We start from the raw sequence: 25906 nt of genomic DNA on the forward strand, positions 1-25906 counted from the left end.
GTTGATGTCATGCCATAATATAAAGTTGTTAAATTACCACTAATCAACAGAACAAATAATTATGATATGTAATACAAGTTGTCAGAAGGATAATTTTTTTTGTCCAAATAATTATAATATGTAATACAAGTTTTCAGAAAGATTTTTTTTTTTTTTGTCTGACAGTAGTTCAAATTTCAGTAAAAATTCTGGGAGCTGAAATCAGATTGGAGACAGTGGTTTCATATTTTAGAACTGAACTCCTGGCTCATCAGGGAAGATCTTGTAGATAGGATTAGTAGGAAAAATCTTATTTGGTAAAATATGTTGGACCTTAGGTGCAAAAAGGGCACAAACAGGTGACCGGTGTTTCTCATATAGTAGTTTTGACTTCTAGCAGAGGAAACAGAAGAGGCATAGAGAACAAAAACAGGTCTTCAGAGTTAAATTGATGGTATCCACACTTTTAGGTGTGCCTTTTATGCTCAGTGCTACACCTTAAAAATATTCTAAATCTATTTCAGGATAAAAGCTAGATATGCATCACCCCAGTGTGCAACCTTGTTTCCTTGGAAGGGAGGAAATAATAGTGTAGTTCAAACAATCCCCTGTTCTGGAGACTGAGACTGCCTAAGATTCAGTATCCTGCAGTTCAAACCTGTCACTTAACACACCCAGGAGTCTAGGCCTACGTTCTTTTTATTTTTAATATTATTTCTTTTTGTGATATTATTTGGAAAATGTGCACTGGAATCCCACAGGGGAAGACAAACTATTCTGAGTGCTTGTAGATGGAATAGGAAAAGAGACTAAACCTACTTCCTTTCATTAGAAAAAAAGTTTTAAATTCTTTTATTGAAACACACCAAAGAAAAAGTGTAAATCTCTTCCATTTAGAAAAGAACATATTTGCTAAAAGGCATCTGTAACTGAAAAAAAAATCCAACCTGATAAAATTACTACAGGAATACAGTGTTCCTTTATTTTTCCAGCATTAAGCAAGGAGTTTTGGAAAAACAAATTAGCATATATTTTCATACCTTGACATAGAGTTCTTGATCCCTTATTATCAAGGACTTAACTGCTTATTATTCAGAAGAAATAAGCCAATATGAATAAACCTATCCATGCTGTGGAGAAATGGTTCAGATATTTTACTAAAAAAAATTAAGTCTACATATTTATTTTAATAACAATCTTAAAAATGTTATTAATTAATAGCTGTAGTACTCCACTTTCTAGAAAGCCACAAGATGACATCAGAGAGATCATCTACTTTTCTTTGAGTAAGTAACACCAAAAGTTTCTTTTATTTTAACAAACCAAGCAATAGCACATCCTGTTTTCTTTTTCTGAGGTAGCACATCCACATATGGCCACATATGTAAATTAAAATATCTTGGCCTATTAAACCAGAATCCAAACTGGATATTGGAAAATGTAAGCATAACTATTATGTAAGGAACTAAATGTGGAGAAAACCTGCTTTAGGGAAAATCTATAAACTCCACATATTTTGAGATGAGATTTCTGACTCAATTTCTCTAGCTCTCTGTGGTGTAGCCAAGTAGAGGTGTAAGAAATAGCAACAATAAACCCAGTTCTGTGTCAATCTGTCTGGAAAAAAACAATTCTAATTTCTTTCATGCTTACACTAGTACTACAAACTGAGATTGCAACACAATGCCCTATGCTTCCATTTCTCTAAATTGTCAAAGTCTCTCTGCAGGAAATGGAAACAAAAGTAAAATTTAAATGACACAGGGGTTTTTATAAAAAACCCAACCCAAACCAAATTGCAATCCAGGGATGAAAAATCATGCCCAGCAGCAAAATATTCAATATTTTCTTACAGGCTTTACATAAAAAGGTGCAACTCTATTGACTGTAAGATAACTAAACTGATAGTTGTCAGATCTTCAACTTATTACTAAACAGAGTACAAAAATGCTAATCACTATGCCACATATATAAAATACTAGAGCACTATGATGTATATCTATTACACAATGTCTGAGTTATAGGCATGACAATATGGGATATGACAACATGAACCAAGGTTCCTTGAAGTGCTTATTTTATTTATTATACTTTGTATGTAAGTATGTATACTGAAGGACAGAGATGAGATGAGGTGAAGTAATATGTATATAGATAAAGAGCTGTCTGCTCTAAGTTACTACTAATGATAAATCTATAGATTGTTCACTGATGTCTGTTTCTACTCTGCTTCCAATAATGTTTTCTTGAAATCTTGCCAGATTTAAGTTTTGGTAAAAGAGTGTTCTGAATTGCTTTCTATTGTTCATTATTTAACATTTTTATGTAGCTTCAAATATATGCATGAAGCAGTAGAGTGAGATAATATATAGTACTTGCCTGAAAGAGACCAGCTTTTACAAAGAAACAGAAAGAAATGATGCATAATAAAGTGAGAATAGAATTACTTATAGGTAGTCCAGGTGTGGGGCACTTAAAGAGAGAGTATGAAAGAAGTAATGTCTGTTGCAAATCGCAGGACTGACAATATGGATTGCAATATGGATGGGCAGAGAGAATTTTTCTTCATATGATAACTGCATTGATAAATTTCTTGTTGATCTGTTAAAGCTGAGCCCCAGAACAAAAGAATGTTGGAGTTTTTGTTGTTTTGGTTTTTTTTCTGTTTTTTTTTTTGTTTGTTTGTTTTTTTGGTTTTTTTAAAATTTGAATTAATACAGGCTAATATATTCAGAAGTGTGACTTAACCAGGATGGGAGATCATTGTAGTATATTTGTATATTATATGAGTATATTAGTTTGTAAACTATGTTGAACTGGTTGTTGAAATATGCAGCATTTCTGTGGGAAGCTGAAACAATGGTTTTTCATTGCTTACAGTTGCTGTGTGGTCATCAGTGGTGGACCTGAACACACTGGTCATTCAATGATTCCTGTGAGAGCCATGGTTTCCTTTGGTGTATAAACAACCTGTAGGTCTCATTGGCACTAGAGTGACTCAAGCCTCAAACAATTTGCACACCTCTATGGAAAATAAAAGGCAAAATTTGCATATCACACTTAATTAGGACCCAGTGCAGGAGACAACCAAGGGTAGGACTATTCATGACAGAAAGTTGGGAAGCACCAAATCTATCATCCATCCATCTATCTATCTATCTATCTATCTATCTATCTATCTATCTATCTATCTTTTTTAAAATAAAGAGGTAGACTTCAGAAAAATGGTTATGCATGTGAGAATATTTAGATGTTATATATCTCCCCATTTTACCCACAAGGCACAGTACTCAACCAAAAGAATTTAATGTTCCCTTAATATATCTATTAATTTGACATAGGTACTATAACTGTACATTGATAAAGATTTTTTTTGTAATTCTGTTGTATAAATAGCAATATATTTTACCAGTTTTCTGACCAAATGTAAGTAGTATGTATACACAGACACACCTGTAATTTACTATCTATTTTAGTGTCTATAGTGTCTATAACAGTAGAAATTGAATAATAGATATAGCACATGAATAATAGATATAGCACTGGCTGTGAGTTTCAGTACTGGAAAACTACAGTCTTCTATACTGCATTTTATATATTTGGCTGTGCTCATGGAGCTGAAACACATAAACCAAAATCAAGTTAAAGTTCTAGATCAGAAGATTTGTCTTATTCACAAACTGCTGATCATCTGCCGCTATATATTCAAAACTTGAAGTATCTGAATTATCTTGCTTATCCTGGGAGTTTGATTATACCTCTATTACTTTCATTTTTCACATTAATCTATGGCTAGTATAACTGTGCTGTAGTAGTTCTGAATTCCCCAAAGTTTCTAAATGAGAAATGATTCAGTTAATCAAAAGTTTTTGAATTATAGTAATTCATAACATGATACACATAGGAATTAATAGCGAAGTAATTTCCTAAGAGGACAACATACAGCTTGGAAAGCTATCTTGGTAAATTGAGCCAAATATATGATCATAGAACCATAGAGTGGTTTGGGTTGGAAGGGACCTTAGAAATCCTCTAGTACCAACCCTTCTACTCTAGTTCCAGAGTTCTAGAAATCCTCTAGTTCCAACACCTTCCACTAGACCAGATTGCTCAGAGGTCCAGCCAACCTGGCCTTGAACACTTTTAGGGATGGGACATCACAACTTTTCTGAGAAACCTGTTCCAGTGTCTCACCATCCTCACAGTAAAGAATTTCTTCCCAATATCTAACCTCAATCTATTGTCTCTTAGTTTTAAGCCTTCCCCCCTGTCCTTACATACTTTGGTAAATAGTCTCTCTCCATCTTACAGGCTTTTTAAGGTACTATAAAGCTGCAATTAGGTTGCCACAAATCCTTCTCTTTTCAAGATTGAACAATCCCAACTGTCTCAGCCTTTCCTCTTTGGAGAAGTGCTCCATCCCTCCAGTAAGCCTGGTGGTTTTGCTCTGGATTTGCATCAGATAATTTGATACAATTCTGGTTTTCCCGTATATGATTAAATTACATTTAAAGATGTTTAACATAGCTTTTCAGTTTAGTTTTTTTACATATTTTTACAAAGTACAATGCTTTTAAAAGAGAACAATTCTGTTATACTGTGTTCCATTTCATCCTTTTCAATATTAATTTAGTGATACTTGAGATTTTTAATATTTCTCACAACGATCTTTCATCTAAAATAAACAATAGTAATTTTTTCAAAGCAGCACAATTTACATTCCGGCCATGATATCTAGCCATAATAGTCACAATAAGAATCAAAATGTTTTAGTGTGCTTTATTGTCATACCCTTTCCAACATATTTTTTTAATGTCATATTTCTCACTGTCCCACTACAATTATGTATGGCATCTTTAGAGTGGAAGCAAGAATGCAGTGATAACTTAGATTCAGAAAAGCATTATGGGACCCATTGCTGGCAAAATTCTAATGACCAGGATCTGAATTTCACCTAACAGTTACTTCAGGATCCTTCAGGCTTTGAAGTTCAAGACTGAAAACATAGATGTGTTTCTTTCCTTTAGAAAGAAATTTAGAAATGTTTTTTATGGAATTTAGAAATTCCATAAAAAACAACAACAACAGCAACAACAACAACACAACAGCAAACATCTATCACCTAAAAAGAGCAAAACTTTATTCAAAGGTCTCCGATGCAGTGAATATTTTGAATAAAAACAAACTCAAAGAGACAAAGAGAATAGAAATGGTAAGTATTTATAAGCAGCTCTGCCCCTTCTTGTGCATATCATCATTAAGAATTTCTCTTTCCTAAGATTAATAACTTCAGCCTCTCTCTGATTTATGTTTTGAACATGATAAACTAAAAGAGATTTCAAAAACCAGGTGCACATTTTTTAGAGAAATTACTCTAAAAATATTTCTTTTACATTTTAACATAAAAAATGTTGTCATGTCATTTTTTTTCATTTGTTTTTCTTGGTAACTTCCATTAATAATTTCCCCTAGTTCAAAAATATTTAGAATAATTTTCTTTAATGTTTTCCTGCACCCTTCTCTTGAAGCCTCTTCAAAGCTCTTCTTTCAAACTTTAAGATGAAAAAGGTGAATGTACGTGCAGTATTTTATGTTCAAATACCATATATTCCTTTAAATATTATATCCTGTAGTGGGAATTTTTTTTTGCTAGGAGGTCTTCAAAGCTATTTCACAATGTACACTGTATGGGATATTTTATTGGCTTTGACAAGTATTACATATGCCCAAAAAAGGAACTGGGGAAAAGTTTCAGTCTAAACCAAAAATCTCAGATAGAAATTGGTGAGCAGCTTGGACTAGAATATGGGGAAATTTTCCAAAAAGTTAGAAAGTAGTTCCTTGGTGAAATGTTAACACATTTTGTTTTGATTATTCAAAAAGAAATTTTTCTCTATTCAAAACACTTTATTTAAAAAGAATCCAAAATGTTTATACTGATTGTTTTTGGATGTTTTTCAAAAGGCGTTAGTGCATTTAAGCCAAGATTACCTATATTGACTCCAAATTATTATTATTCTGTTGGTTTTTCTTTTTTCTTTTTTATTGACAATAACCCTACTCTTTATCTTAAACTTCCTAAATCTTGCTCAAAACCAATAGAGCGAAAACATCAGCAATGAAGTTTTAATTTGACTATGGGTAAACAATTAATAGTTTTTTTCCCCAGTATTATTTTGGATCCAAAGAGAAAATATTATGGGGAAATTCAAAATAAGGAAATTCATAGGCTTCTCCTTGCTCTGACCAGTTTGTTTGGTGAGAGACTTTTTTGATTGTCAGTTTGTTTGTTTTTTAGTTTTGTTTTGTTAGGGTTTTTTGGGGATAGTAGGTAGAGGGAATGCTTGGAACTACTATTGACATAATCAGAAATTCCCTTTGATGCTAATGGAGAAGTCTGTTAATGGGGTTATCTTCATGTTTAAAATACCTAAGGCTCCAGGAGATACAGTCTAAAACCCCGGTAGGACTGAATCAATTTTTAACCTTCAAAGCCATATTGATCAAATGGTCTTGTGTGATGTTTGGTTTAGACCTTTGAAATGGCAGTCCTTTCTGCTCTATTGGGAGAGCAAAGTTGCAGTGGCCTTATCTTTGAAGGAAAGTAGCTGGTTTGGTGAGTACTATCAACAGGCTTTCCAATATTATGTAGTGGGAAATGTGTTTGCAAAATTCCTTGGAACAGAAGACCTTTATTTAATATAAAAATATTATTTCTCTGTATTTATATAAGCTCTGCAATGAACTAATATCCTGGAGCTCAGATGGACTACCAGAAAAAGAGACACATTTGATAGAAGAATCATGGGTTTTGTTTTCAGAGACTATTTCTCTTATAATTGTTAATCTACAAACAGTCAGCTAACCACGGACATACATGAAGTTCAGAAAGATTTGTGAAGTAGAAAGAGACTTTATAGAGGAGCATGTTGACCAGATAAATACATGCATTTTGACTAGTGATACTTTACTATTCATACTGCCTGTGTTCAGAAATACTGTTTCTGAGTTGTAATAGCATTTTAAAAGTTTTATCACAAAATAAAAGTATTTACAAAACTAAATTACTGAATATGAAGCAAACCCGTGACATTTAATACTTCCAGGCCCCTGTGAATCTGGAATTTGCTGGAAAATTTTCCTCTTTGGATCCTTTTTTTACAGTAATTAATGATCTTTAAATGCTAAAAAAACCTAAAATGCTTTCATTTTTATAAGTTGTCAGTTTAAAAAAAATTATTTCAGGAATCATATATGTATATGAGTTAAATATTTATCAGACTAAAATACAGTATTAATTTTAGAAACTTTACATTTTTACATATTGAATAAGGGTTTAGGAAGATTAGTTACCTGCATTGAGAGCTTCCAGACAGATTATGTTTCAAATTTTTTTTTTTAACATTCATATAAATTCTTTGTATCTGCTATCAAATTAATATATTTGAGGCAATGAAAGGATTCCTCTGATAAAGCAAATTGAAAACATTTGGAATCCATTCCTATTTCTTATCAGCAGCATGCTGTCTAGTCCCTCAAGCAGACAATCTCTAGTACAATACCATCTGATGCTGTCATTAAATCCTCAGCGTCAGGTTTCCGTAGCAACAGCAGAGCTCTCTCTGCTCCACTGTCTGCATGAGAAATCCAACCTGGGACAAAAACAGTTAATTATATGTTGTTTTTCTACGTTTATTTGACAGCTTAAATCAGAGACCTTCTGTAGCTGGAAATAAGTGGTAAGTAGCTGTTAAAGTTTGTGATTATTAAATTGTGGGGCTGTATTGTAGTTGTTGATGTACACGCACACCAGATGGTGGCCTGCTGTATTCATCACCAGATTAGAAAGATAAAGTCTGGGCTATATGTAGGCCCACACACAGCTTAAGAGTTTATTTTGTAATGCATAATAGCTTTTAGTGCTTATTTAAAATAGCAAATCTTGGAAAGCTTTACTTTGATTTTGTTATAGATGTGTCAGGATGAATATATTCCCAAGGTGTTTAAAGTTAGTTTTCATGTTACTCTGTTATCCCTCTCCAGGCCAATGATAGCAAACCATATACAGGTTATATCAAGTTTGCTTGGTTTAGGAGTTAGTGATCACAGAACAGACAACTATCCTTGACTCAAAATAAGCAATGATAATTAAAAACTGTGACCAGAAATAATACATGGCTTTCTTACCAAAAAAAAAAAAAAAAGAAAAATGTTTCTGAAAGGAATTTAGAAATTGAATGTTTGTACTTATCAGCATATTCTAAATAAAAGCTTTCCTATGTTCACTAAAGCCAAAGAAAGTATCTTTTTCATTTCTAAGGCAGACAAATCTACTGAAAGCCATTAAAAGCCCAACCACCTAGCATGGAGAGTTCCCATATCAGAGGAGTTTTGGGTTTCGTTTTACTAATTATCTATTCTTTCCCATTATATTTTTATAATATTGTTGCAATGTTTGATTTCAAAATATGCATGATTGTTTTATGGAATTTTACTTAGATACAGTATCCATTTTATGAAAGCAATATCAACTCAAAATGTAGTTGATACTTTTTTAAAAACATTGTTGTAAATAGGCATGAACTACTGTAGTTTTTGGTGAACAAAATTTGATCATGGTAAGTACAAAAGCTGTGGCATAGGTTGAATCAAGCAGCTGCTACTGTGCCTATATTGCTCAAGTTAAACCAGGACATTGTGCCTTTATACTTCTGAAGATTTAAAGAAAAAAAGGCAACACAGGTATAGTACACATTTTTGTTTATACACATATGAGAATATGTTTAGGTATATTTTATTTAGAAGGGACATATCTGAGATGAAGAGATACTGTAGCAAGTATCAAGAACTTTCACGGAATTGATAATTTTAACTTTTTTGAGGCATCTCCAGACATAAATTATTTCTATATTTGTTTTTGTACTAAAATAATACCATTATGCATTAGACTAATCTTTATACAACTGTGAATGCCATTTAAAATATAACTATAGTTTCATGTTTAATTTTTAAGTATTTTGCTAAATAATTCTGCTGACTAGTAAGAAGCCTTTGAGAAGTTTCACTAACAGAAAATATTCATCCAGTTCAGGGTTAAACCTCTTTTCTGAAGAAATCAGGACCATCATGGTAATTTTCCAGGGGCCTTTTCCAATTAATATAAGTGGTAGCTGACTTTTGCTAAAGAATTACATGATACAAGAGAGAAGATAATCACATGAAAAGCACGTAAATAATTATTAATAATTTTGCCCACAGAAACACAGTTGAGTATTTGAGGCTAGATGGAAACATCTTTTTATCATTACTATACATCTTTTTATCATTACTATACTGCTTGGTCTGGATTGATCTTAATCTTGATTATGTAGTATTTTTTTTTTTTTTTAGATTATAAACAACTAGAAAAGAATTATGAGCAAATTTTAAGAAATTATGAATGCATTTGCCAAAGTTGGGATAATTTCCTTCCTGTATGCACTTATGTTGCAGAAAATGTGTGGCTGTTTGCACACAAGTCCATCCATTTTTAAGCATATTCTTAAATAATATCAGTGAGGTTTTGCAAGAATAGGGAAGAGATAGGCAGACTGTAATATTTACCTCTTTTAAAAATACATTGTCTTTGTGAAAATGCTGTGTAATGAATGTTAAAAATTACATGGTATGATATTCAACAAACATAAACCTAGACATTTCATGTTCCCAAAACCATTTGGGAGAGCTGATTTTAATTTCTAGTGTCATATGTTGTCTTGATTTGTGGTTTCTGATTTTTTTTTCATAAACATTTGGTATATAAAGAGAAGATCTAGAAGAAAATTAGATTTATTATAGAGGGAGCATGCTGACAGACACTGACTTTGATACATGCTGTAATATGAGGATTGCATGTCCATACTGCTGCATTTTGTTTTTATCTCCCCGTCCTGTCAGTCTTGCTTCCCTTTTCTTGTGCCAGTCAAGTTAATCACATTTGAACCCCAAATTCCAGAGGTTTATTTAGCTGTAGAGAGTTGATAGAGAAAGAAAAATAATGCCATTGGTTTCACAAACCAAAATAATTTCTCTGGAAAACAAATTTATGATGAAATAAAATATAAAATAACAGCATTTCTATAGAGAGTTGCAAGCTTTTAGTCATTTTGTAAAATAACACATTTTTATGAAGTTAACAAATCAAATGGACAGATGATCAATGTCAAATCTACTGGAAAACTGCCTGTGCAAATGGAATGCCAGATTAGATAATAATCTGTCACTCAAAGTTCTGATGACCATGTGTATATTGCAAAGCATGCCTCAGACAAGAATTGTAGTAAAAGTCACCTTCATCCTAAAATGAATGTAGCATAACTTTTTTTGCTAAAATGTGAAAGATATTTAGGGTTTATAAAGATTTCCAAGGTACAGAATGAAGAAGCTGATATTAGCTATAAATATGTCTTCAACATTGACTTTCTGGATTGGTCCAATCATTGCAACAATTATAAATGGTAATAAATATTTATTAAAAGAGACAAGGATTTTTTTTTTTTTGTGTGTGAACAATATTAATTGATCAAGGTTGTAAAATATCTTGGCATATTTTACATTGCCAAGACACTGCTGTGCTCATAGGACCCTTCTGAGCCCCCAAACTCTTACTAGTTTTCCTGCTTTTGTATGACTCCCAGGAGAGTGTTCTTTTGGAAATCTTCCTTTGGAAGATGCTAGCTGCTTTCATTTTATGTCTCAATAGGACAGGACTTGAACAGGGTAATTACACTATGGAGCCTGAAAGCAGTGGTTGTGGAAGGCTGCTCATGCAAGTAAGTGGCTGCAAGGTAGGAAATATAGGGCCCCTTTTTTCATTCATGAAATACCAGTTTTCATTCATTAAATACCAGCTCACAGACTGAGTGGATGCTTCTTGCATGTCTAGCAGCATACAGATAGATCACTGCCATGGCATACTATCAATCTCAAGGAAAAGGAATCAAGTGGGCACTATTAAAAAAAAAAAAGAAAAAGATATTAGGTGTGAAACAAGAGTTATGCATCTTGGCCTTCATCAGAAGGGGGAATTTAAGAGGCCTGGAAGATTTTAAAGTGACAAATTAAAGAAGTGATAATAGGTTCTTCAAAGATAGGCAGTAATTTTGAAACTGTGGAGCTGTTTCTCTTTTATAGTTAAGAAATTAACATGGCAGGAGTCTTCTGCTTCCTGCAAGGTCTAAGCTTCTTCAGGAGGGTCTTAGCCTTTAATTTATGCAGTTATGCCTTTCTCTTCTTGCTCCCTGAATGGAGCATATGTATTTTATGAAATCAGCTTCAACAAAATACCCAGAAAAACTCAAATCCTGGTATTTAAAAAATTTTACAAGGACGCAGAAAATTTAGCAAACACCTGAGCTACTTAGGTTAAAAGGCTACATTTCTTCTTTCATGAAATAGCATTTACCCTGCAAATTTTGAAGTAGAAATTACATACTCTGTCTTAAAATGGACAGAATTATGGGTTACTGTAGCAGCAGCTCTCTGGCCACAGAGAGAAACAAACAACTTTCCCAGGCATCATTCTGGGAAAAGCTGTAAGACAACCAGAGAAAAGAATTATAAACAATTCTTATCTTAATTTGCTGCACCTGGCATAGTTCACATGTAGTGAACTAGGGTATAAAAGTATCATTTTCTTAATAGAGATATTATCAGTCTTCTGTAAATGCATTGAGTCTGTGTAAAACATTGCCTGGTCCTAGCCTGTTGAGCTGACAGATTTCTCTTGGGGGAAAACAAAAATGTTACCATACGCATAAATAAGGAAAACTAAATAAAAGGTCAGTGATTTATTTCCTTCTAGTTTATACAAAATGATTTCTCCACTTCTTTTAGACCTGCATTAAGCCAGTTGGACGAATGCTCTTTTATTCCTATGTAACTACATATTTTACCAGGAAACTTAAATTTTTCTTTAATACAATGTTTGTGAAAAGCTTAAATCAAGAAGTTAGGTTTTTTTTTTGCAGATTGTCAATGAAATTCATTTTGGTACTTAGGTATCTATCATTTGCAACATTCTATTGCCAAATAATACTGGACAGAAGTGTAAACTTGACATCAATGCTTGTACTACCAAATTATTACATATTTAATTTTTATATTATTACATATTTAATTTTTATATTTTTGCAGTATTATCTTTGAAAGTGCTTGTGATTGTTTTTCATGTCATTTTCTTTTTATTTAGCATGTCTAAATAAATGTGATCATCATATAAATGCCATAGAAAAAATGGGATACTTAAAAGTAAAAAAATCTTATTCAAAATTAGTCTTTTCAGTGTTGAATTTAAAAATAATTAGATGGCACCTTAATTAACAATGAATAGGTTGTAGGGGTGAGTATTCTCACTGGAGAGAGCATTGATATAATTTCATTTATGCTGAACATTGGAAAGGGAGTTGATGATAATGGCAAAAATCCTGAACATAACTGTATGTGACAGAATTTGTGAATGTAACTTTTCAAATTAAAGACTATAAGGTTGCCTTAAAATATATTTAATAGAAATATTTAACTATTTCACATATCCTAAATATTTTTCAAATAATATAGAACATTGTTATTAGTGGATAACATAGAAAGTGATATATTTCTATGAATATAAAGCTAGAATATGGAAAATGGGAAAAAAGAAATGGAAGCAATGGAGTCTCCAGTACCTTATGCCCACCACAGGACTGGACTTTTTTTTCTACAAAGCATGACTTTGGCAACTCTAAGTACACACCGAAATGTAAAGCAACATAACAGGAGAACAGCTAAGCTTATCTGCTTTCCTAAAAAATCACATTCACACAAAGAGCAAGAATGGTTTCTGTGAGTGGAAAAAGGAAAGAATGAATTATATTTTCTTAATATCTTCAGAATTTTTTATATTTTTGACAACTTTAATATGAAAACGTTACTTTAGCCCACTATGTAAGGTAATTTTCAGTGTAAACTGATAACAATTCAAAGAGGAAAATGTTTACATAGTTTCATACTTTAGAATTACTGCTCAATCACAAAAAGGAATATTCATAGGAGAAGTGCTACTAATAGAGCTTGTCAGATGAAAATAGAAATTAAATAGAGTTCTGAATGTCTCAACTCAAATTCTGTCTGGTCTTACTCTCAGCTCTTTAATGGGAAACATAAATTTTAGAGAAATATTTGTTTTTCAGATGAAAACAGCAGTTGTTCAAAAGAAATTTGGGAGAGTGTGCTGGGAATTGTGTGCAAATGTCAGACATTCTGCCTTTTTGTGTCTCTGGTAGCATTGTTCAGCAAGCTTCAGTACAACACAGAAAGCTTTGAAATGGTTCTTGGCAACAAAAACAATCCATGTGGAAGACTTGGTATTCATATTATGCAGTTCAGGATTTTTTATTTTGGATTAACTCTAGTTTCTACCTGGAGATTGAATGCCTGTTAGCATTTGGATTTATTAGTTACACACTGGGAGTGCATGTTCTGGTTTAATTTCATTGGAAAGGAGTCCTATTCATGTGCTATGTGATGTGATCTGAAGCCCTGTAAGGAGGAACAATTAGGATATTCACTTAAAAACCACATTCCTCATCCAACAGTAAAGACTATGTAGCACAGCTCCTCCTTTAGCTATAGCTTTAGCCCTGCACTTTCCCATTGCTTTATACACTACTGTGTTTGAAATCATGTTCAGAAAACCAAAATGAAGAGCTGAGCAGTCTTTCTACTGAGTAGTGCACCTTTCTGTTTGATCTACGTTCTTTTTGTAAAATTTCATTTGCAGAGCTGCAGAGAGATATTCTGGAGCCTATTAGTTGTTACTATGCTCCCTCTTTGCCATGAACTTGTGGCTAGTTAACAGCTATGGACATCAGAAGTCACATACTTGCCCTTGTTTTTCCTACATCCTTCTCCCCCTATATTTGCTGCAGCTTTGTCTATGGGGATACAGTTTTGGGAAAACTGTAAAAAAAAGAAAAAATAAAGGGGGCATGAAAATTAGGAAGTGTAAAAACACTACCAATTACCTTTGTAATTTTCCTCTTTTGTCATTTCATCCTTTTCAGTTGTGTCTATTCAATGCAGCGTTCTTGGGAAAGATTATGAAACGTATAGGAATCAGGGGTCTGAAAATATTTACAAATTTTGGGGACAATACTTCCTAGAAGTTTTCCTAGAAAAATATCTTTTTTTAAAGCAAAGAGCTTGACATTGTATAGGAACATCAGCTTTTCCTTTTATGATGATCTCTATATTCATCAGATTAACTTCAACTTGTTATTTGTTGTCCATGGAAGGGGGATTAAACTTGGTGTATAGACAGATATTCATTGCTCTTCTCATGATCTCTCTGTGTTGCCAGTTTTACCCTATGTACACTTTAGGTGAAAACCTCATTGGACACTCCTGACATTTTACAAACTATAAAGTAGCTCTGATGCAATGTTATTGATCAGAATTTTTTTTTTTTTGTCCTTGCTGCTTTACAGCACTTTTTTTTTTCCCCTTTAAAAGTAAATTATTCATTGCTGGAAGAACAGTAGTTATTTATACTCATGTACACGTGTGGAAGACACCTTTAGGTTAACTAATATTTAAAAAGTGAATCTCCTTATCATTGTACAACTACATGGATGAATCACTTTCTGTTACAAATATGTCCGTATTTTCCTCACTTGTCATCCAGGAAATAATTTATTCTCATTCATTGTCAGATTTTGCATCTGTACAGGCTGAATCTATCTTGTGAAAATTAAATAGTGATTTATAATCTAAAGGAGAAAATTATTAGGACATTATGACCTTGTCAGAGTCTTGAATGGTTCTCTTGCTTTAAAATTAGATTATAATATTGCTATTTAGTCTGAGACAACTGATTTTTTTTGGAATTGGACTCTGAAACTCTTGAGTTGCTTATTGTGCCTCATTTACACCAATAGTCTTAAAATATATGTTTAAAAAAGCTATAAAACTCTGTAGTCTTCTTTTGCTCTTAAATGTCATCTCCCCTTCTATAACCACAAGTGCAATATAGCAACACAACAATATAGTCTTGAACACACTGACTTTCATATAAAGTACTATGAATTGCATTTAAAAACCATTAGCTATTGTAAACATGAAAAACCTACCTGCTGCTTACCTAAAGGTTTGTGATGTACAGGAAAAGCAGTCTTGCTTTCCATATTCCTGTGAGATGTGCATTTTTTATAAACAAAGAAAGAAAGGATATTCCGTTTCCATTTTGAAACAATACTTGAATGATTATTTAAATAATGGTGTATTTAGTCAAGTTCTTCTTCAGTTCTTCATTTCAGTTTCCTCATTTCAAGCTAATGTCAGGCTTAACTCAGTTGTGAACCACCTCTATCAACTTTTGTAAATTTATCCCATTGGCATTAATGCATTCTAATCAATCAGTACAGCAATGTGACTAAATTAGTTAAGTTATGCTCACTGACAAATACTACAGAGCCTAAAAGCCCATGACTACAACATAGAGGATGCTTTCTGTGCCATGAAATTTCTCTTAATTGCAGAACTTTTATCTTCTAGTTTGGCAAAAGACTAAGGTATGTTATTCACGCTATGTTAGTAACTGGAATAATTTAATATATTCTTTATCTTGAGGAAATGTTGTCTCTTACACAAATTGCCAACATATTTCATTCAAACAAACAAAAAACTATTCTCCATCTACCTTTGTAACATAGTACAGGTAGCAACCTTAATTGCAAGTGAGAGAAGAGGGTGAAAAGCAGCTACATGTTGGAAAAAGAAAATCTTTTTTAGAACTAAGACTGGCAGGATGAATTAAGCATCTTTAATTTTGATCTACTAAACAATTTTCAACCCAATATCAAAGAAGAGGAATTTTTACCAAACATGTCAATATGACTAAAGTTTAATTGGTCATCCCTACTCCCCTTCTTGTTCAGCTAACCTAAAAGACTTAATTTCTTACCTCTTTGTTAATTTGCATAATAGAAGCCTTTATCACTTACTTATCATCTGTGAATGATGATTCTCTCTGTTGAAGGAAACAGAGGCCTGGTGGGTTTTTGTTTGTTTGTTTTTTTGTTTGTGTGGTTTTTGTGACTGATAATGTCCAAGAAGTCACCTCCCTTATAGCATTTGAATCAGACAGCAGAAGACAATTTTAAGATTAAGTGGGTGGGATTAATTTTTGGCCCTGTCAAATCCTTGCAGTAATCTTTATTGCAAGAAAAGATTATGTGCAATTTTCTTTCTTCATTACAATGATTGCATGAAAATAAGAGTATGGAATTGATTAGATTACAATAATTGTCAAGAATAAGAATTAATCATAAGATTTAGTATGGAGTTGATCAAAGACTACCAAATCACTGTATAAACTTTAACAGTATTTTCTGAAACTGTCATTAATCTGCCCCTTTCTAAAAGCAGAGGCTGTGACTGATTAGCAGATGAAACTGTACACTGTTGAAATGATTAAAATAACACTTTTGTCTATGTCCCACAACAAACCCCCAAAGTCATGATGTACAACTGAAAGTGTTCAATGTTCTTTGCCTCCTGCCAAGAACAAATCAGTCTGACCAAGTGCTGGCCCACAGCTGGAGGGCTGCCTGAAGTAACAAAACAACCATGCCATACTAAGGTGCCTTGCACATTAATCAGAAACTGTGTCATGCAAGGATTGCCCACAAAAAGTACTTTATTAAAGACACAAGGAAATCCTGTACTTAAGGCAGGACACTGAATTATTTTCTTTTATTGGATTTTATTTTATATAGAAAGTCCATTACACTGTGTTTTAAGGCATCTATATGCTGTGTTACTGGCAGCATCTTATGTTAAAACAAAAATTGATAAAATATGTCAGTGTTAATCTATTTCTGTGTCAGATGAAAATTGAACACAGTGAACTAATGGTGTTAGTGCAACCACTTGGTATAGTCTTCTTTTTTTGTTTTCTTGCTTTTATGAAATCTGGTTTGTTTTTTTTGTTGTGTACATATATCATGAGACTATTCAAAGAGGATATGTGTACTTCTGGACCTATAAGAATGGTAGTACTTGAGACCAAGGTGTAAACTGTTTATACCCATCACATCAGCAGGATGGGAATTATTTTGTATACTTGTGGAAACCGTATTCTTACAGAGACTAATTTAGACCCTGTATAGTATAAAAGCTGCAGAACAAGGCTGTTTTTCAGCATCAGAAGGTCTGTTTTGTTTCTAACACTATTGCAGCTAAGGGTAAACCAATTGTGAGATTCAGTAATGAAAACCAGGACAGAGAGCAACTAAAGTCTCTGAGATCTTGTCACTAGTGTACCAGGACATAATTTGCCTGCCACTTTTAAGAACAGTCCTCTCAGTTGCTGTTAAACAGACATAAACCATAGTTCTTACCTGTGTCAGACACAGTCTGAAACAGTAATCTACAGTATTCCCAAATTAAAAGAATTACAGAAATTTTGCTGTAGCAAAACACATTCGTTGCTATTTTTCTTGTTACCTTTGAATGTTGCTTTAAGCTTTTGGTGCTATAGTGCAACAGTATTATGTAGACAGTTTTGCAGTAGATTTTCTGACATATCTATGTCAGACATATATCTATGTATCTATATGTATATATCTATGTATATATGTACACTCATAGCCAATTCAAAAAACTTACAGAGCTACTAAAATAGTCAAGTATATATGTATATCACTCCTCTTCCTTTGCATTCAGAGGTATTTACACTGCTACAGAATTCAAGGTGAACAGAAACCTGGCTCTTTGGATTCCCTTTGAGCGATGCCTTTTTTAAACCTTTGACCAATTCCCATCGCTTTCAACAAGAATGACAGCGGAAAGTTGCTTTTGCTCAAAAGCAGCAAGTCCTTTTTCTTCAGTTCTTGTATTTCTGACACTCTTACGTGTGTTTATTGTAAACACAAAGCTACTCATTTCTCTTTCCTACAGACCAGTGGCTTTGCCTGTTGTACCTGTTCCACTGGGAAAAAGCCTATGCAGCATGATTCAGTCATACAAAACCAGCAGTTTGGAAAAACAGGTGATCTAAGAAAACATGGATGATGTGAGAACAGGAAAACAACAAAAAGAACTCACTACATCAGAAATAATTAATCAAATGCGCATGAGCACATGTTCATTACCCAAATTGTAAAAACAGAAAAAAAAAATTGACACGGAAATTAGTTTTTTCATATCTGCTAAAGAAGCATTGCTGTAAGAGGTTATTAGTATAGCCTGTAATTCCTTTTCAGTGAAATGCCTTTCATATTCTATACAGAATACTATTTTCCTAATGAGGATTAAGGGAGTATATGTTTGAAAATTAATGTTCATCTCATTTCTAGTTTGATTGGAATCTTGTATATATATATATACATATGTGCATATATAAGCATATTTTTTGCTTTTTCTTTTTTGTTCATTTGGCTCTTGTTTTAGGATTAGGTTTTTATTTAGTATCAGACCTAAGTCCATCTGTTACTAAATGCTTTAGATTTAATAACAGAATCATTTCTAAGTTTCTCTTTCAATCATATCATCCCAACTCTTGTAAGATTGTATGTTTCCTGTGAATTTAGCCAGGAGCCATCATGTCTCCTGGCTACCAGCTGAGTGTTAAAATATACAGTGGAAATAGAAGAATGGTACTTTGTCAAGTATTATTCACAGCACCCTTGTGAAGGGCACTACAACTTAATATAGCATCTGTCCTTGGAAAAATCACTGAACCTACACAAAGAAGTTCAGTTAGAGATACTGGGTGTTCAGGACCAATTTTCAGATGGTCCAGACCAGTCAGCTTTTGCTTGGTTCAAGTAGTTCTATTTTAACTACGTTGAGATTTGAGTGCTGTTATTCCCTGCTGTCTACACTGGCACAGCTCTCTTCAAAAACTGCCCTAGATATGATTTTCAAGAAATGTTATATGCAATTTTATAGCACTAACTCTTCATGAGAGCCTGAATCACCTTGAAGACAGTGTCTGATGTCACTGCCTGCAGAGATCATTTTGTTCATTAGGGGAACTGTATCAGCTGGTTCCTGTGAGGCAGCACCCTGACATCTTTAAGCAGATAGATACCTAGACATGACACAAAGACTCCATGGGTAAAAAAAGAGACAAAGGCCAACATAGCTAATATTTCAAGGGTGTTTTTGAATAAAAGTTTGAAATGGGCATTATATAGTGTATTAGAATTTTACTCTCCCTTGGTAAGTCCCGGCAATTGAATGTGTAAACTACTTTTCAAGTGAAGATGGAACAACTTTCTTTTGAAAAATAGATAAATCCTCAGATGATATAAATTACTGAGCAGAACTATTGCTTAATACCGTCCAGAATCAATATACTTTATCTGCTTTCTTTTACTTTAAAACTTAGAAACTGCAAGGATGAAAAAAGAAGAGTAACCATGATTACACTTTGAAGATAATGGGTCAGTTCTGAATATTATTAGGATTTCAGAATAAAAAGTCAGATTTAATGTTGTAGGGTAAGGTGTATGGTAGAAGGCAAGACAATAAGATTAATTCAAAATTGCACTATGTTAATCATTCTTAGGTTGTTTTTACTCTTATTATGTATTTGAGAAATGAGTAGATTAATTAGCTAGGTTTTATTCTTATTAGGTGCTTTGTCATGAGAACTCTAAAGAATTGCATAGCCAATAAATTATGTGAAATCACTTTAAAAGTTGTGCATTTTTCCTGGTTTTCCATATATTGTTTTGATGCAAATGTACCACTGCTTTCAACTGCAGAGAAGGCAAACAGCGCTCAGGCTAATAAAAAGTCTGACTGATACAATGATCCATAGCTCACAGAAACTATCATAAAGAAAAAAAATTAAATTCAGACACACAAAAAGACATGGATATATAGTGCAAAGATTTATACTGTTGTTGCCTTTTAAGAACAAAACTTGCATAAATTATTTTTATAAAAAGGGAAGCAGATGTTAGAAGAGCATATGCATCCAGACTGCAACTGCAGTAAATATTTTTTTTTAAATAAATTGTATTCTAAAACTTTAAGGTGTTTGTTTTCACAAGCTCAATGCATGATGGAAAAACCTTCCACAGAGGTCTTTCACTAACCTCTATTGTCCTACTTTTTAAGTTGATTTCATGTTGGTCAGTTTGCATTCAACAGGCCAGACAGAAAGGAGATGCAGGAGATGGCCAGGTTGAGATAGACCTACCTCATTTTCGTGTCACATGGTCTCAGGCAGGCTTGTGATACACTACCATGGCAGAAAGTTCTTGTTATCACTTTATCAAGAGCTTCTGGTCACCAGCTTTCTTGATGTTATGGGGAGAACTGTGAAAAGAGAGTATCATAGGTCTCTATTCTGTCTTTGGAAGGCTCTTTTTAGCCATAATCACAAAAAGGATTTTATTTGCTGAAGCAATTTGATAGTCAGGCACTTTTCTCTCTCTATTTACAAAATGACAGAGTCCTGGATTTTTTTGAAAATCCTGGATTTTTCATTTACAGAGATTTTCCTGCAGTGATAGAAGGCGAAAACTTAAGAGACCATGGACACAAAGGAAGCTCATTCAAAAAGCCAAAAACTGGAATGTCAAGCTGGAATGCTTAAATTAGCTGTGCATCTGTTAGACTACTTAGTTTTTTCTGTTGAAACACTGGGCTGTGTTTACAGACTACAGTCTATCCTATTCTTGGACTGTCAGGTTCTATGGTGCTTGGAAATTTGAAGCAGAGAGAGTTGTTTAAGCTTTGCCAAAAAGCATGAAAAATGTAAAGCTAAAAATATGTTGGATATGATTATATTAAAGAGTGGAGCATATGTACAAATTGATATTTTTCTTTTATAAATAATAACTACATGATTATTATCTTCACATTCTTAAACCAAATGCTGAAGTAATTTTGAGTAAAACTATTGATACAGCTGAAGCAATTTACTGTACAAAATGAGCTGGTGGAAAAAAAATAGAGTTAATAAGTAGGATAGTTAAAATCAGAATGTGTTTCTTTGGAGCTTTCTTTTGAGTGATCTTTCTGGATTTTAAATTGTATATATTTTTTATAAATGGTATAAATTTCTCTGTGTTAATATACAAAAACTTAATAATAGGTTTATTGTTATCAATGCCATTTATTGACTTGTTTCTTCCTAATTCACACCCAGCAAAGTTTAATATTACAGAAATGAGAAAATATTTCTATGCTTACTCAGAAAAAATCTAAAGAAACTAAAAATAATTCCATGTTAATGAACTTGGAAATTTGATTTTAACTTGTAACAAAATTATTTTAAATTTTATGGAATCCAAACAATAGTTTTTTTTTTTTTTAAGGAAAACCATTTTGAGCTAAGAATTTCCAGTCCTATACTCTGCTTTTTCTTTTTTACATAAATATATTAGAAATATGGGGGTTTCTGCATTTTCACAGATCGGGTCATGAAATGCCACTTTCTTCAGAGTTCCATGACTGCTTCCTATGAACTATGTTTAAGGTTCATTAATAAATATTCTGTCATGTTTAGATAACTAAAACTGATCTAAAATCTTTTTAAAGCAAGAATTCAAACTATAGAGTGAAATGGTACATAATGGCAAGGAGATTCTCATCAAAGACATTAAAAATGTGGTTAAAATATAGATCTCTTCAGTCAGCCCACTAGCTGAGAGCTACAAGATTGCAATCATAACAGAGTAATGAAAATGGATTTAGCTGATGCCATTTCTCATTTTCATTACCATCATTTTCATGAAAATGAATTAATATTGTACTATTTTGTACTCTCATGGTAATTTTTGTCACAAAATGGATTCATGCCAAGCCATCTTCTGTTCCTGTTAATCTTTGTCAAAAAGGAAGTGCATCAAATTTTTCATGTCCTTTTGAGTTCACAGAAGTATGTAAAACTTTTACAACCCTGCAGGCTTCAAGATGTTTTTGGTGGTTGTGATAGTTTGACCCTAGGTAATGCTTACTAATGCACTAACAGTAAAGCACAGAAAGCACAAGAAAATGACAAAATACGAAGATTTTTTTTCTTGCTGTCATTTGTAGCGGGAACAGTCAAAAGTACACAACTGTAATACCAGTGGACATTAGGGAATAGTTGAAAAGTGACATAGGTTAATATCTAGTTTTACCTATGCAAGCAAATGTAGGGATATATAGCCAAACCCTCATACCCATAGCATAGATAATTGTGTTAAACACTGAAATTTTTAAAATAAGTAATAATGTATTGATAACAACCAAACTTAAAATCCAGTAGGTTTTCATTGTAATGAAATACAGGGTGTACTGGCAAAGACAGTACTTCAAGAAAAATACAATTTTTAATGTATGTATAGAAAATTATTAATTGATGTGATAAATCATTACACTATTCGACTATAATTTTGAACTAGCATATTATTTTTTTTATTTTTATCTTAATAATGTAGTTATGTTTCATATTAGATATATAGATGACATATTTAGTAATGATTTTTTTACAAGATAGCTACATTGAAATTACATATCTTACAACCCAAATGTATTTTCACTTTGCAAATTATGTCCTGAAAGAAGAAAGAAAATAACATGGTAATTTAACTAGAGCAGTGGAAATGTATGAAACTCTTTGTCCATGTAAAGGAATGTCCTCATTCTTTTACTAAGACTGAACATGACCATTAAATAAAATGATGTACTGGGTATCCATAGCAAGTTGGTGAAACTGCCACAGGTGAAATGCTTTTACCAGAACCTGAATATGGAAAAAATCTGTTGAATTCTATGGACCTTTAGCAGCCAAATTATTTTGAGAGACATAGTAGCTATTTTGTTCAGAAACAAAAATGCCCTTAAAAGTCATCTGAACGCTTTACTTTTTCCTATACCTTTATCCCTACTACAGTATCTTCTGGTAAATTAGTTTAAAAAGTTAAATTAGTTAAAAAAGATTAAAAAGTTAGATGGTAGCACAAGCAATAATCAGAAAAGGGAATTTTCCCTTTATCAGTAATTTTCTCAATTCATGTCTAATCAGCTGATGAACTAGAGTTCTAATAAGCTGATCAAACACATTATACTGATTAGAACTTCTCCTAAATACTAAGTTATAAATACTTAGTAAGTTTTCCATCTTCTTAATTTCTCCTTGAATGTTAGATATTAGATATTTTGATATTAGATTTTACTGAATATATAGAAAATTATACAAAAGACTTGTTAGGTCTCTAATTTTGCAAGCTAAATAATAAAAATCAGCTGAAGTCACAAGACTGGCTAACCATAAGCCATTAACAGAGCAACTAGTACAAAAAGACTAGTTCATATTCTTTCCCCAGTAAAATGCAGTACTAAATCCGTGCAGGATTATCATTGTCCATAAGATCAAGAGGTAACTTCTCGTCTGAAATACATGGAACACACTTTTTATTTAAAGTAGTGTATTTCAGACAGAGATAAATCTGGTAAAGCAATCTGTAGGGCTTTTCTTTTGAAAAGAAAAAATATTTCTTTTTATAATAGAAACAAATATCTGTTTGTATTTTAATAAACAATTTTTAGATGGCATTAGTTATATTTAATATAATATTTAATATGTTTAACGTATCACATTATAGGTCTACTTATGACTTTTTATTAGAATTGAATATGACTTAAGTGAAAAATCCAGTAATATTAAGACATCTGATGTGTCACATAAAAAATCTAGGAAATAGCTGAAAAGCTTCCAAAGCTTCCATTTGTAGCTTATTTGCCTGTGACAACATCTTCTCTCTGAGGAGAGAGGATGTTGTCACAGGCAAATAAGCTACAAATACTTTATTCACTGTATATTTGAGAGTGATCTCAATGTTTTCATAGACATTATGAAATTATTATCTATTTTTTCCAGTTAGTTGTGTGGCTTTCTTGTATAAAATATTGTATAGAAAAAGCAATGCAAAATCTTAATTTACCAAAGCTATATCTGAAGGGGGTTCATGTACAGAATACCTATTTGCATATTAGATAAATTATCAAATAGAAAGCTTTCACCTGGGTGTAAATGGGTTTTAATTAACAAACATTTGCAAAGTAGATGGAGATGCTAAGATTAGTCCTATCAACAGTCTGTTGTTTTAGACTTCTTTAAGGGTGAACGTATTTGTTTTTGTGCATAAGGTATTATTATATATTTCAAAAATAAACACATAAAATTGAAGCTATCAGCGTCTCAGATAGATGCCAATGAATTACATAACCCACTTGTTAAAGGCAGATTGATTGAATAGAATCAGAATGTCTACCATAGATTTTAGCACTCAGTGTCTGTAGATGTTATTCATCTTTCAACTTTTGTTTCATTGAAGCTCCTGTGTATTTGCAACCTTCTTGATGTTCTTACCCTCTTGCCTAGCTCTTTCACCTTGACTTCATATCCCAAAATACTAAGGATCAACACAAATCACATTTGTAAAAGTGTGAGAAATGTCTTCTTTTCTGGAACTTGTGAAGCACATTCAGCAAAAGGGATCTGACCTTAGAGCCCACTGTAAAAAAATCCTCTCTTACAGCCTGTTCAAATTTCCTCTTTACTGTGTAATATGAGTCAAAGGAAACAGACTGTGTCAGGTGATGAAAAGAACGGAGAAAACATTTCTGTGTCAACCTGAAAGGCATCTTCCAAATTTTTTTTGTCTTCCTTTTAAATGAGTAGATATTGTAGGTGAAAAGAGTTTTGTTCAAGTTAGGCCTTTGTTCATCTTCGTGGTTCGTTCAAATGATCCCTCAGTCACGAGCTTTTTGTGGAAATGCCTACCTGTCTGTTCACTTTTTCCCCTTTTGGCTGGTTTGATGGGATTGTGGTTAATGACTGGAAGCTTCAAGACACTATCATGACACAAATACCAAGAAAAAATTTGGAATTGTGGACTTGTTCCATCAGACAGGATGACTGTAAGATCTCAGAAAATATAAAGGGGCAAAATGTTGATTGTGTGACCACTGCTTAGGAATTGAAGTATTACCATGGATGACAATTACGGTTGGTGCCATATCCATAAACTGGAAGAACAGAGGCATTTCATGCTCACTTATGTAAGGAGTGGCTGCCTCATTCTGTTTTGACCTGTCTAGGATCAGGTTGATTTGAAAAGAAGGTTCAGTGGTTGCTTCTATAACATTGAGGATGTTCTTCTCTCAAGGACTAGAGAGGTGCAGCTGTTCTCAAGATAAATTGCTGTATGGAACAGAATGATTCTATTTCAGATGGTAGAATTTACTTTTCATATGAGATGAATTGATTCTCTAGAAACTACATCTGTTAATGTATTGTATTCATAATGTCTGTTAATTAAAAAGCATTCCATACACATAAAAATAGAAATGGAAAAGAAGCCTAATGATATCTCATTTAGAGTAAAATATAGCTTCGTACAATTTTTTTCCTTTTCTCTTGCATATTGGAGTACCATTGTCCGTGGTCATCTGCCTAATTTCTTTTTCATTTTTTTGCAGACCCCTGGATTCTTAATAAGAAATTGTTATTTATTCATTACACAAATACTTAAAAATGTAGGCTTAGTGTTTAATTGTCAATTAGCATAGTACAGAAGAAAACTGATGACAACTTTTCCTTTATTAATTTTTTCATGGATTTTAATTTATATAGTGACTGATTGGTAAGTTTTTTACTATAGTGGCTTTTATTTTCACAAAGATTTAACTTCTAAGCAGGTAAGAATGACTCTGATGTTACATGCTCAAGTGGGTGATTTTATTGTAAAGGATAATTGTTTCAAAAAAGATTCAATCACTTTCTTTGAAAATCAGCTGTTAGACTATTCAGTAATCTCTCATCTTCCTAAATTTAAATTCACTGAAGACTAAAAGCATAGGCATGTTTTGCTTATTAATACCATATTGATACTACTAAAGG

General features: G+C 32.7%; 1 protein-coding gene across 1 annotated transcript in view; it reads left to right on the forward strand.

Moving 5' to 3' along the window:
• Nucleotides 1-7557: 7557 nt before the first annotated feature.
• Nucleotides 7558-25906, forward strand: part of EYS (eyes shut homolog) — a 791734-nt gene continuing 773385 nt past the window's right edge. Inside the window, exon 1 of the mRNA XM_071445583.1 lies at nucleotides 7558-7718. The gene's annotated coding sequence lies outside the window, so the exon portion shown is untranslated. The remainder of the gene's footprint in view (nucleotides 7719-25906) is intronic.

The sequence above is a fragment of the Agelaius tricolor genome, unplaced genomic scaffold (genome assembly GCF_023055355.1).
Source record: "Agelaius tricolor isolate 1412-34295 unplaced genomic scaffold, bAgeTri1.0.p SCAF_1, whole genome shotgun sequence".
NCBI lineage: Eukaryota > Metazoa > Chordata > Aves > Passeriformes > Icteridae > Agelaius > Agelaius tricolor.